At 46.9% G+C, this 7,593-nt stretch overlaps 1 long non-coding RNA gene across 1 annotated transcript; it reads left to right on the forward strand.

Moving 5' to 3' along the window:
• Window positions 1–22: 22 nt before the first annotated feature.
• LOC113599754 (uncharacterized) lies at window positions 23–7,359 on the forward strand. The gene is made up of 4 exons (XR_003420649.2): window positions 23–316; window positions 582–632; window positions 759–893; window positions 4,271–7,359. It is a non-coding gene; the product is annotated as an uncharacterized LOC113599754 (long non-coding RNA).
• Window positions 7,360–7,593: the final 234 nt, after the last annotated feature.

The raw sequence follows: 7,593 nt of genomic DNA on the forward strand, positions 1-7,593 counted from the left end.
ATGATAAGCACAGGCAGCAGGATGAAGCCTCAGACAGAAAGAAAGAAGGGAAGACAAGAGGGTTTCTGGGCCTGAGGGGGAGGAAGAGAGATGAGGAGAGACAGAGATCCATGGCGTAGGGATCTAGAGAAAAAAAGAAAACAAGGGCAGGCTGCCTGTGTAGTTTTCTGAGTTTTCAAACTAAGAAAATATCTGAAATGAGACAAGAAAAAAAATGCATGCAAAGAAAATGGCTTTAAAGGACAAGTTAACAGCGTCTTTCCACATTGAAAACCGGCCCCAGAAAATTTCATTCAGGAATTGAACACATAGGTAGGTCTCATAGACTGGGTAAAAGTGCTCATTGCTTTCTGACTGTGAGTCATTCTGTAGATCTGAATAGGTCATCTCTGCATGCATTTTCGACACTTCCAAGAAACGAGAAAAAAATCTTGACCTTACGGGTTTCGCTGATAATATGCTTGAGGACTAGCTTTTATTTAGTGCCTGATATGTGTTAAGTATTTAGTGGACGTTTTATAAATGTGTCTAAATCCACCCTGAAAACAGTCGCGTGTGGGAGATATTTTTCTTGTTAACAGATGAAGTGAGGCTCCATGAGGTTGAATAGCTTGCCTAAAGTCCTGTGACTTGTAAGTACTGAAGCTGGGATTTAAACCTCGGCTGCCTTGGGCTCTGTGGACATCACATGGGGTGCCTTATCAGATGGGGCCTGAGCATTATGTTCCTGGTGTTCTATCACCTTCTCCTGCTTCCAGACTTCCAGGTAACCAAATTCCTCAGGGCTCCTTCCCCCAGCTGCATCACTCTAGATACTGGCCCGCCACGCCGCCCTCCCCTGCGAGCTTCCTGCGCCCCTCCCTCTGAACAGCCCAGCCGGGCCAGCATTCCAGGTACCTTTTGAATATTTCTTTATCTGATGGTCTCCCAGTGATGTTGTTAATCCCTTGACAACACAGTGTCTTATTTATTTTTATTTTACTTTATTTTATCTTGTTTTTTAAGTTTATTTATTTATTTGAGAGAGGCAGAGACAGCGCAAGGGGTGGGAAGGGGCAGAGAGAGACGGAGAGAGAATCCCAAGCAGGCTCCCTGCTGACAGCATGAAGCCTGATGTGGGGCTCGAACTCACAAAACCGTGAGATCATGACCTGAGCTGAAACCAAGAGTTGGATGCTTAACCGACTGAGCCACCCAGGTGCCCCACAGTGTCTTATTTTACAAGTTACATTGGGGCGCCTGGGTGGCTTAGTCGGTTGAGCATCTGACTTTGGCTCAGGTCATGATTTCATGGTTCAGCTCATGAGTTCGAGCCCCATGTCAGGCTCTGTGCTGACAGCTCAGAGCCTGGAGCCTGTTTCGGATTCTGTGGCTCCCTCTCTGTCTCTGCCCCTTCCCTGCTTGTGCTCTGTCTCTCAAAAATAAATAAATGTTAAGAAAAAAAATTTTTAAGTCACATAGGTCAGTGACTTTTAAATTTTAGTTTTTTTTTATTTATCAAAATTAAACATGCATGTAATTTGGAGAGTCAAATAATTCTACAAGGGCTGTCTCTCACATGCTTCTGTTTCTGTTTTGTCAGTTTTCAGCATTCACTCTTGAATTCCCACTATGAAAAGTCAGTTTAGCTCTTTCCTCCCCTGCTTCACCCCGCTTATACAGACTCTCCTTTTTCATTCCACTTCTTCTTAATATTGTTGCAAGTTAATGTAATTTATTCAAAATTCAGTATTTACATTATGAAAATATAGATTATATTTCTAACAATAAGCCGTGATTAGTTTTCCTTTCCTGGAATTGGTAACTGTCTTATTTTTTCATTTGCTTTGTTTACTTTGTATTAAACAATCATTAAAGTTCAGACTCTTTGCCAAAGATCTAAATGCCCTCCACAGGTCTCCTAGCAAATTAATCTCTGTGCAGAAAACTCTCTGGAGCTCTGTGCTACAGCGGTGGCCAGCGGTGGCCCTCCCTGTGTGGTGTTCAGCTGTCGTGGGGTGGGGTGGGGTGGGGTGGGGTGGGGTGGGGTGGGAGGGGAGGGCCTGCAGCATCCTGGGGTTCCCTTCACTGCCCTTCTGGGGTGGATTTCTTTTTTCCGACATCCTCGATTTATTCTCTTGTGAGGAGCTCATTTTCCAGGAACTAGATGAGAAATGGGGCCTGTAGCCATGTGTTTTATTTTTTTTTATTTAAAAAAAAATTTTTTTTTAACGTTTATTTATTTTTGAGACAGAGCATGAATGGGGGAGGGGCAGAGAGAGAGGGAGACACAGAATCCGAAACAGGCTGCAGGCTCTGATATGTCAGCACAGAGCCCGACGCGGGGCTCGAACTCACAAACCGCGAGATCATGACCTGAGCCGAAGTCGGACGCTTAACTGACCGAGCCACCCAGGTGCCCCTGTAGCCATGTGTTTTAAATCTCGGTATTTCCAGCAGCCGGCATCATAGGTGCTCAATAGATGTAAAGTAATGAAAGGGTAAGAGAAGAAAGGAGGACAAGAAAGCAGCCGCAGAAAAACAGTTATCACAGATCTGAGAGATAAAAGGGAAACAATAATCCTGATAATTTGATAAGTGACTGACCTAAACCTTTTTTTTTTTTTGGAGAGAGACTGACAGCTTGAGCAGGGGAGGGGCAGAGACAGAGAGAGAGAGAGAGAGAGAGAGAGAGAGAGAGATTCCCAAGAAGGCTCCACACTGTCAGGGCAGAGCCTGACACGGGGCTCGATCCCACAACCCTGGGACTACGACCTGAGCAGATCAAGAAAAAGTCTGCTGCTCAACTAAATGAACCACACAGGTGCCCCATGACCTAAACTTTTAACTTATGATTTACATAAGTAATAACGAAAGCTCATAAGAAGGGGCGCCTGGTGGCGCAGTCGGTTAAGTGTCCGACTTCGGCCAGGTCACGATCTCGCGGTCCGTGAGTTCGAGCCCCGCGTCAGGCTCTGGGCTGATGGCTCGGAGCCTGGAGCCTGTTTCCGATTCTGTGTCTCCCTCTCTCTCTGCCCCTCCCCCTCCCCCGTTCATGCTCTGTCTCTCTCTGTCCCAAAAATAAATAAACGTTGAAAAAAAAATTTTTTTTTTAAAAAAAAGAAAGCTCATAAGAACTGCTGAATTTAGGGAACTCTTCTCATCCTTTCAAAAAGCTGTCCCAGGAAAAGTACCTCATGTCATTGCATTAAAATGACATTTAAATTCATTAAATCATTTGTATGCAAAATACCTACCTCAGTGCCTAGCCTTTGTAGTACAGTTGACCCTGGAGCAAGGCTGGTTTAAGGTCCCAACCTCTTACCCAGTCAGAAATCCTTGTGTGACTTTTGACTCCCCCTAAATTTAACATCTAATAGCCTACTGTTGACTGGAAGCCTTACCCATAATATTAACAGTTGATGAACACTTTTGTATATGTATTAAATACTGTATTCTTATGGTAAGTTAAGCTAGAGAAAAAAAAAAACGTTACTAAGAAAATCATGGGGGGGCCGGGGTGGCTCGCTTCGTTAAGCACCCAACTCTTGATTTCAGGTCAGGTCATGATCTCATGCCCCGCGTCGGGCTCTGGCGCCTGCTTTGGATTCTGTGTCTCCCTCTCTCTCTGCCCCTCCCCCACTCCTGTTCTGTCTTTCTCTCCTTCTCAAAAATAAATAAACATTTAAAAAATTAAAAAAAAAAAAAGGGTGCCTGGGTGGCTCAGTTGGTTAAGCGTCCGACTTCGGCTCAGATCATGATCTCGTGGTTTGTGAGTTCGAGCCCCACGTTGGGCTCCGTGCTGACAGCTCGGAGCCTGGAGCCTGCTTCGGATTCTGTGTCTCCCTCTCCCTCTGCCCTTCCCCTGCTCATGCTCTGACTCTCTGTCTTTCAATAATAAATAAACGTTAAAAAAAATGTTTAAAAATAAAATTAAAAATTAAAAAAAAAAAAGAAAATCATAAGGAAGAGAAAATACATTGCCAGCACTCTACCGTATTTGTGGAACAGATCCGCATATAAGCGCACCTTCACACTTCGAACCGATGTTGTTCGAGGTTCAACTAATGGAACTCGGTAACTGCCAATGACTTCCTTTCCTTCTCCTTTTAAGAACTCCGGGCCCTCTGACTTGACAAATACAAGAGTATCGATCATGCTGAAAATAGTTATAAAAGCTTAGACGTGGGTTCAGATGTAGTGAGGGTGACAAGCAGTGACATACCATTCTAACCGATGAGGAAGGTCCCCCACCCCACCCCAAGTCTGTCATGCTCTAATCTTGTTCTAGGAAATGCCCTTCCCAGAACCAACTCCACCCAGCTGCTGTTAGCACAATTTGCCTGCAAGACAGATGCTATCTCTGACGCTGGCACCGGCCTCCTCCAGGACTGGAGCCCGTGATAGATGTCCTCTGAGGTTGACTGGGGAGAAGAAGCCGTTACATTCTTCTGCAATGTAATGCAAAACAGATCCGGCTTTGGCTCCGGCCAACACCAGGGAAGTGGACTTCATTGTAAAAGCCACCTTGTCAGCGTCAGCCCCGGGTGATTAATGACTCTTTAATCCCAGAGCAGAATACCTGACAAAATACGCTTGGGCCAAAAAGGCAGAACAAACCTAATTAGCCTGGTCAACCCACTCACAAGGTGTGGGTTGCCAAGGACCCCAACAGCTCGGAAAGGAAGCCTCTCCCGGCCTCTCCCTTTAGGTCTGTGAAAGAATCAAGTGGCCACAATGGGGAAGGGACTCCATTAAAAGCAGGGGCTGGCCAATGAATAAACATGCAGGTTACCGTGTTGATATTTCACTGAATGCCATTCTGAAGTGGGGTGCTCGGGGCCTTGGAGGCCGGCGCCCCCGGTATTGTACTGGGGGAGGGACTGGCCATTTGAAGTCAAGGTGAGGACATACTGGGGGCAGATGGAACCTGCTTTGTTTGTGAAAGAGTTTTTCTGCTATTTATGCTAATGAGTGGGAAACACTTCTCAAGCATTTCAGATGATTCTGTAATGAGGCCCGGCAGAATGTGCCAACATTGTTGGCCCAGGACAATTTTAAACTCCCACTCGCCACATTAGCAGCCCCTTTCTTTACATGAAGGCCCTTGGAGGGTGAAAGAGGACAATGAAGGAAGAGTGAAAACATCACAAAGAGAGGCTTTTGTTTCCCGTTCCTTTGAACCCTCTCAAAAGCCCGGTTTCAAGGGGTGTGTTGGGCCTGCCTTTCAACGTTACTGAACCCAGAATCCCTGTTGTTTAGCAACATAGAAAGCTGACCTTAATTGACTTCACTTCTGAGCAGGCTTTGTAAATCACTCTGCCCCCGAGTGAAATTTCCTGATGGGGTCTGTATGTGAGATACACCGTTTATACACGGGACACCAACATGGCCGACGCGCTGCACACGCAATTTTCCGCTTACAGCCCACTTTGTGGACATTCTTGAGTTTACTTCTCGCATGCCACCGATCTCCCAGTTAGGGATCACCCGTCACATTTCACAGCGAAGACAGCCAAGCTTCAGAGAAGTTAGGTGACCTGACCAGAGTCACACATCAAGAAAGAAAAGGAGGTGTGGCCGGAACGAAGAGCTCCCTGACTTTTCCCACTCCGTCCCTGTTGTTCCAGGGGTTGTACCTCTTGCGTGCGCGTGTGTGTGTGTGCATGTGTGCGTGTGTGTCAGAAAGACATGTCCAGAGAGGAGTTTGTTGAAAACATTATGCTTGAGAGAAAGAAGGGCACTGCTAGATTATGGTGACATTTTGGATTTCCTCCTTAATTTCTGGTCATGAGAGCATTTCCTGGACAAGACTTCTCCTTTCACTGGACTCTAGCTGTGCCCAGGTGATTCATCCCCACTCCTTCCTTCCTCAGCCTCAAGTCCCGAAACTACAGGTGCAGGGCCATAATTCCACCTTCCCTACAGGGGAGCGCTTCCCTGAGCCTTATCACTTATCAGGGTGGGGGGGGGGGGTGTTGTGAGGAAGGGAATCATCAGCTTTGGCTGCAGTTCAGGCCTGAGAGGAACGTCTATACCCCCAGAGCCTCTAGACTAGTAACAACCAGAGTTGACTTTGATTTCTGACCAGGGCTGGCATCTTGGGCACATGATCTGCGCATTTGCAATAGACTCTGTGCTCCAAAGGGCATGGCTTAATGCCGTGCTCTCACTATCTTGACCTTCTTAATACTTTCATCTTTGAACTTTTGTTTTATAAGCGAAGTCCAATAAAACGGCGGAGCAAGGGAGCTGCGTGCACTTCGCGTGTCCACGGAGTTCCTGGCTGCCCCACCGCATAGAGCATTCTCCAGGCATCCCATGCGGGAATTCAGCAAAAATCGTAGCAAGCTCAGTGCCCTGCGCTGCAACTGAGCGGGGCCCACCTGGCCGGGAGAGGCTGTGCTTTTCTGTTGGGACCAGAATGGAAGAATGCCAAAAGAAGGCGACGGCGTTCTAAGAGACGCAACTGACCAGAGAGCCCTGTCATATTCTTCTTGCCCATGTGACCGCCCCCTGTGAGCCAGTCATTCACACTGAAGGCCATTAGGGACTTGAGGGGCCTTGGGCATAGAGCAGATCAGGAGGCTGGCAGGGAGGGTTCAGGGAGGGCGTGGTCTGTGACAACAACCAACAGGAACTTCCCTCCACTGTTAGCATTTCAGACTGGTAATCTCCAGCACAGCCTCTGCTGTGAGCCAAAGGTGGAGAGGGATGGCCAATGCGTGTGTACCGCGAAACGGAATAAAAACAGTTGAGTTAGCTTTGAGGAGCACTTCCACGGTTCTGGAAAGAACAAAACACATACACGTGTCCGGGCTCCAAAGTCAAAGTTCTGTATTTTGGTGACTCTAGGTAAGGGTTAAATGCTCTTATGTTTGCATTGAGAACTGGCATTGTACAATTTATAGGGGAATAGTAAAACTCATGCAAATGACGTCAACGTTTCATTTCTCTTTACTTGGAATGACATTAAATAGCAACCACCTTCCCCCGCCCCCCGCAACAAGTTGAGAGAGAGAGAGACCAAGAAAGAAAAGCAAAAGCTTTATAGGTTGGAACATTTCACAGTACCTTTTTCCTGCTTTTTGAACAAAGGGTCCAATACTTTGGTTTTGCACCGGTCCTGCATTCTGGGGCTAGCCCTGTTCTGAAAGAAGACATACGGAAATGAATAGTATGTATTTAAAAAAAAAAATCTCCGGGGGCACCTGGGTGGCTCAGTTGGTCGGGTGTCCAACGTCGGCCCAGGTCGTGATCTCGTGGTCTGTGGGTTCGAGCCTGGTGTCAGGCTCTGTGCTGTCAGTTCAGAGCCTGGAACTTGCTTTGGATTCTGTGTCTCCCTCTCTCTGCCCCTCCCCCACTCACACTCTGTCTCTGTCTCTCAAAAAATGAATAAATGTTAAAAAAAAAAATCTTCTGTGATCACAGATCTCATGATTAATTCCAAAAGAACAGCACTGTGAATGGTACTGTCCTTTCTGTCTCATTTGGGTGCCACAGGGGCTGCTGGGTGGTGCTGAATCGCCCTGTGGCCAAAGGGTGGTGTGGGGGAGGCCACATGTCTCTACTGCCTAAGTAAACATGGGCAAGTCACTTATCTCGAGGCCTCTA

The sequence above is a fragment of the Acinonyx jubatus genome, chromosome C2 (assembly GCF_027475565.1).
Source record: "Acinonyx jubatus isolate Ajub_Pintada_27869175 chromosome C2, VMU_Ajub_asm_v1.0, whole genome shotgun sequence".
Taxonomy (NCBI): Eukaryota; Metazoa; Chordata; class Mammalia; order Carnivora; family Felidae; genus Acinonyx; species Acinonyx jubatus.